General features: G+C 50.7%; 1 pseudogene; it reads left to right on the forward strand.

Annotated features, from left to right (window-relative positions):
- Positions 1–941: 941 nt before the first annotated feature.
- Positions 942–2,201, forward strand: LOC137209949 (large ribosomal subunit protein uL18-like; annotated as a pseudogene).
- Positions 2,202–6,420: the final 4,219 nt, after the last annotated feature.

Consider the following 6,420-nt stretch of genomic DNA (forward strand, 5'->3'; position numbering starts at 1 on the left):
GACACCACATGCATCATCTCTGTAATTCTCCCAGCTGATGAGGAGGTGCTGTCTTTGCCTCCTTCACAGATGGGGAAACTGAGGCTAGGGAAGTCCAGGACTTGCCTGGCCTGGGGTTCCCTGGGGGAAGGTCTCTCTGACTCCAGAGTCTGAGTTCGTAACTGCTCTGCCTTTGCTGAGAACGAAGTGGAAGAACTAAGAGTGGACCAGCCACCAGGACTTTGAGTCCCTGCTCTGCAGCTCCTTTGCTGGGGGGGCTTGAGCATGACCCCTGCACAGTCAGGGCCCAGGACACACCTGAAATATGTCAGAGAGGACTGATGGTCTCTGCAGGCCAGTCTAAGACACCAGGGTGCACACAACGGTCAGCACAGCCCTTTCCACTCCTACTGCTACAGGCCTAGTGTCCCCTCCCGACACCCCTAAGCACAGCCTCTGGGGAGACAGGCAGAAAAGGGAGCCTGTGGGGGAAACTAAGTCAAAGGGCCAAGGCATTGGCAAGGACCCAGAGGATGCGGAAGACCCCCTTCCCTTGCCTTTGTCCCTGGTACCTGCGCAAAGCTGGGGAGTGGGACTGGCGGGGAAGGAGATAAGTGAAGGACATCTCCCAGATGCCAGGAAGCATCCGCCTCGCCCCAGCTCTCCATGGCCTACGTGGCTTTTGTGTGTCAGTATCGTTAGGGGACCAGTGGGTAATCTGAGCGTGTTGGTTGCTGCGTGGGGATCTCCATTAGGGAAAGTTTTAAAAATACACTCTACTGTTGTTTGTTATTAATGGTAATGACCCAGGGCGCGAGGCTGCCCATCAGCTCCCTACTGTCCCCGGCTCCTAACGTGCTGGGGGGAACAGTCACGACCCAGAGCCTTGCATGGAGCGTGGGCTGGGCTCAGGGCACAGGACGACCCTGGGGTGCCCAGACATTAAAAAAAAAAAATTTTTTTGCTTTATCCCCCCCCCAGAGCCGTGCTGGTTCTGCAGCTCAGTGGCGGCTAAGGCCTCTGTTCTACAGGATGGGGTTTGTTAAAGTTGTCAAGAATAAGGCCTAGTTCAAGAGATGCCAAGTGAAATTTAGAAGACGGCAAGAGGGCAAAACTGACTACTATGCTCGGAAACGATTGGTAATCCAAGATAAAAATAAGTACAGTGCACCCAAATACAGAATGACAGTTCAGGTAACTCACAGAGATACCGTTTGTCAGATTGCTATGCCCGTATAAAAGGAGGTATGATCGTTTGTGCAGCTTGTGCTCGTGAACTCCCAAAGTATGGCGTGAAGGCTGGCCTGACAAATTACGCTGAAGCATCTTGTACTGGCCTGCTGCTGGCACGCAGGCTTCTTAATAGGTTTGGGATGGACAGAATTTATGAAGGCGAAGTCAAGGCGACTGGAGGTGAATACAGTGTGGAAAGCGTTGATGGTCAACCTGGTGCCTTCACCTGTTACTTGGATGCAGGGCCTGCCAGGACTACTATTGAGAATAACGCTGTTGGGGCCCTGAAGGGAGCTGTTGATGGAGGCTTGTCTATCCCTCACAGTACCAAACGGTTCCCTGGTTATGATTCAGAAAGCAAAGAATTCAATGCTGAGGTACACCGAAAGCACATCGTGGGGCAGAACATTGCAGATTATGTGCGTTACCTGATCGAAGAAGATGAAGATACTTACAAAAAACAACTCTCTCAATACATAAAGAAAAACATAACTCCAGACATGATGGAGGAGATGGATAAGAAAGCTCATGCTACAATATGAGAGAATCCAGTGTATGAGAAGAAGCCTAAGAAAGAAGTTAAAGAGAAGAGGTGGGGGCTTCCCTGGTGGCGCAGTGGTTGAGAGTCCGCCTGCCGAGGCGCGGAACGCGGGTTCGTGCCCCGGTCCAGGAGGATCCCACATGCCGCGGAGCAGCTGGGTCCGTGAGCCATGGCCACTGAGCCTGCGCGTCCGGAGCCTGTGCTCCGCAACGGGAGAGGCCACAACGAGAGGCCCGCGTATCGCAAAAAAAAAAAAAAAAAAAAAAAAGAAGAGGTGGAACCATCCCAAAATGTCACTTGCCCAGAAGAAAGATCGGGTAGCTCAGAAGAAGGCAAGCTTCCTTAGAGCTCAGGAACGGGCTGCTGAGAGTTAATAACCCAAACCACAATTTCTACGAAGATTTTTCAGATAAAGACAGTAATAAACTTATTGAACAAGTTAAAAAAATTTTTTTAATGTGGTAAAATACACAGAACATAAAATTTAACATTGTAGGCCTTTCTTTTTTTTTTTTTTTTTTTTGCGGTACGCGGGCCTCTCACTGCCGTGGCCTCTCCCGTTGCGGAGCACAGGCTCCGGACGTGCAGGCTCAGTGGCCATGGCTCACGGGCCCAGCCGCTCCGCGGCACGTGGGATCTTCCCGGACCGGGGCACGAACCCGTGTCCCCTGCATCGGCAGGCGGACTCTCAACCACTGCGCCACCAGGGAAGCCCTGTAGGCCTTTTAAAGTATGTAATTCAGTGGCATTAAGTAAATTTTATGTAGCTGTCTAGTTCCAGAACTTTCTCATCACCCCAAAATGAAACCTCATACCCATTAAGCAGTCCCTCCTCATTTTCCCATCCCCCTGGCAACCACGAAGCTGCCTTCTGTCTCTATAGATTTGCCTTTTCTGGATTTGCCGATTCTGTACCCATGAAACATCAACTCCCCGTTTCCCCCTCCCCCCAGGCCCTGGTAACCTCTCGTCCGCTTTTGTGTCTATGAATTTGTCTATTCCAGGTACCTCATATACATGGAACTCTGCACCGTCTGGCCTTTTGTGCCTTCTTTCGCACAGCATCGTGTTTTCAAGGCTCATCCATGTGGCATGTGCCAGTGCTTCATTCCGTGTTCCGGCAGAACAATATTCCACTGTGTGGATAGACCACGTTTTGTTTACCCATCATTCACCGATGGACATATGGGTTGTTGCCACCTTTTAGCTACCGTGAATAACGTCCAGATTCTGAGCACACGGTTATCTGCGTTCTGAGTAGGGAGATGTCTCGATTCTCCTGCATAGATGTCCGGATAGCAAATAAAAGGTCATCCTTTCATACTGTACATGAGTGTGTCCAAGCTTCAAACCCCCAGCTCAGGGGCCCAAAGGACCACTTTGGTGCTCTCATTAGGAGGTGGGCTCCCGTAGGGCCCAGGCCCCCAGGGAAATTATCCACAGCTTGAAACAGTGCGGGTTCCTTGAGGTGGGGAAAAGAGGGGCAAGCGGTACCCCTTGGACATGTGACCCTGTGGGGTGGTGGGGGCTGGATGAGATGACCTTCTGAGGACCCTTGTAAGCTAGCACACAGGAAGAAGTCTCTGCCCACTTGGCAGACCTTGCGGCCTAGAGCATAGAACATGAAATGTCAGAGATGGACAAGGTCTTTCTGTTGTCCAGTTCAAGTGCCCCACCCTGGGCATTTTAGAGATGGGGAAACTGAAGCCAGAGAAGAGACGAGACCTCTTCATTGTGTCGCCAACACCTTCACAGCTCCTGTTGACTGGCACTTCCCAGCATGAGTTCCCTTAAACCATACACTTTAAGGGGTGTTCTAATGTCATTCCCATTTTACAGATGGGAACTTGAAGGCTCATGGAAGTGAACCCCTGTCTGAAATGTAGGGAAGGGACAGAAGTTCTCAGGTGTCCCCAAAGGAAACCAGAGGTTTTCCAGCTAAACTCACGCCACTGCGGCCAGTGGCAACTGCCCTCGAGGTTGGCACTAAGTCATCCTCTCCCAGGGCGCTTAGCACCCCTGCACTCTCCTGCTGGCATCTCCATCCCTCAGCCAGAAGCTGGATGTCTTGGGAGGTGGCATAAATAATGGCAAGAGCACAGACTTGAGTGAAAATCCCAACTCCACTCCTTGGTAATTTACTTTATCTCACTGAGCCTCAGTGTGCCCATCTGTAAAATGGGGAGTCTTGCCAACACCCACTGCAGAGGGTTGCTTTAAGAGTTAAATGAGTTAATGTATCCAAGAGGCTTGCACAGAGCTTGGCACACAGTGAATGCTCCAAAAATGTAGCCCAGACAAACCTGGCCCCCCACCAAGCCCCACGTGGGAAGAGCTGGACGGAAGAACATCAAACAGATCAGGGAGCCTGGCGCTGCCCCCGGGGATTCGTAGCTGAGAAGAAGCGGCGCTCATGGTCTCCCTGGGATAATCAGAGAGGACACCACCTTAATTCCACCTCCATCAGACCTCTGCCAGAAGACACGACCCTTTCACCTCATCAATATTCAAGAGCTTAACAAAAAAAGCTATAACTAGGGAAGTCAGAAATAATGGAATGCAGTATTGATTATTTTATGGTGCGATTAGGGGTAATTACAGCTCTCAAATTTTATTTTAATGTTACTTTCTACTACTTTTAGCCTTTTAAAATTATCCCAAACATCCCCATTTAATGGAACACACATGCCTTCAATTTCAATGTGAAATACTTTTTTTCTGCTAAAGTGTGACCTCAATATATTTGAAGACATAAATTACACCATGTATAAACCATAAAAAATGAATGATGAATTTAATTCTGGTGAAGCAGGAGGGATTGAGGAGGCAGGCGGGCAGAGGTGCTGTTTATCCAGTGCAGAGGGGACGGTCAGAAGCAGGAGGGGGCAGTGGGGGCCAGAGGGGGTGCCTGACCTTCAGGGGCACAGGAACGGGGCTCGGCGCTCTCCAGGACACAGGCCGAGGAGGGACTGTCTGAGCTTGTGGCCACTTCCTCTGCCCACCTTCCCTGGGGAATGCGTTTCCAAAATCTTGCAGTTGCATGGTCTGACTTGAGTCTCCAGCCTAACTCTGCCCATCATAGGTAGTGTGGTGTGGTTGCTAAAATGCCGTTGCTCCATTTTATCTATTCCAGCATACAGATGATCAAACTAAGGCTGAAGGAACTCACCTAAAGTCACTTGGGGAACAAGTGGGGGTTTTGGGTGCTGGCTGCAAAGCCAGAATTGGGTACTCTGCAGCCCAAGAGCTTCCGGCTGTCAGAGAAGAGCCTGTAGGAACTGCATTCCCGTGGACCTCAGGGCAGTGAGCAGAGTGGCTGAGGACACAGGATTTTGAGCCAGACACCCTGGGTTCAAATCCTGGTCCCCTTATAGTGCTATGAGGACTCTCTACCACTATAAAGCCCCTAGCATGTTATTTCTGATCTTCTCTTGCCCAGAGTCTATGCTGGGGTTCGGGGTGGGGGGCTTTGGGCCCAGCAACAGGAGTTTTCAAAATCTGGGTAGGGATTTCTCCTGCACCCTCAGGGTACGGCCTCCAAACCTCTGTCCTGGGCTTTCCTGGTTCCTGTACACTCCTCTTCCCCAGGTGACTGGTAGCTCATTATTTGGGGACCCTCTCGCCACCCCTACTACATGAGGGTGAGACCCCGGAGGGCAGGGGCCAGCTCTCCTTTTTTGTTGTTGTATCTTCAGCAACGGCACATTGTGGGAACTCGAGAAAACTGCATGAATGAAATGCTCGGTCGGACTTCCCTGGTGGTTAAAAATCCGCCTGCCAATGCAGGGGACATGGGTTCGAATCCTGTTCCGAGAGGATCCCACATGCCACTGAGCAACTAAGCCCATGAGCCACAACTACTGAGCCCACATGCCACAACTACTGAAGCGCGCCTAGAACCTGAAGCTCCGCAACAAGAGAAGCCACCGCAATGAGAAGACTGCGCATCGCAATGAAGAGTAGCCTCCGCTTGCTGCCGCTAGAGAAAGCCTGCACATGGCAATGAAGACTCAACACAGCCAACAATAAATAAACAAAAATTAATGAATTTATTTTAAAAAAAAAGAAATGCTTGGTCAACTGGTCACTTTGCTAATTTCAACGTTCAGTTCTCAGCCCATCCGCAGCACTGGTCACGGGCGCCTCCCTCCTCCCTGGAACACTCTCTTGCCTTGGCTTCCCGGCTCCCACTTTTCCTCTAACGTCCTAGGTTGCTCCTCTCACCTCTGGTGCGTTTCCTCTTCACCCTCTTCACCTCAGGGGGTCCAGGGCTCATCCTTGGGGCTTCTCTCTCCCATGGTCACTCCCACTGTGACCCCATCCTGCTCGCACTTTAATGACCATCTAGACCAATGCTGCCCAATAGAAATAGCATGTAAGCTTCTTAGGCAGTTTAACATTTTTGGATACCTACATTTTAAAAAATTAATTAATTACTTTATTTATTTATTTTTGGCTGTGTTGGGTCTTCGTTGCTGTGCATGGCTTTCTCTAGTTGCGGTGAGCGGGGGCTACTCTTCGTTGCAGTGCACGGGCTTCTCATTGCGGTGGCTTCTCTTGTTGCGGAGCATGGGCTCTAGGCACGCGGGCTCAGTAGTTGTGGCTCGAGGGCTCTAGAGCACAGGCTCAGTAGTTATGGCGCACGGGCTTAGTTGCTCTGCGGCCTG

Source organism: Pseudorca crassidens, chromosome 2 (genome assembly GCF_039906515.1).
Source record: "Pseudorca crassidens isolate mPseCra1 chromosome 2, mPseCra1.hap1, whole genome shotgun sequence".
Lineage (NCBI taxonomy): Eukaryota > Metazoa > Chordata > Mammalia > Artiodactyla > Delphinidae > Pseudorca > Pseudorca crassidens.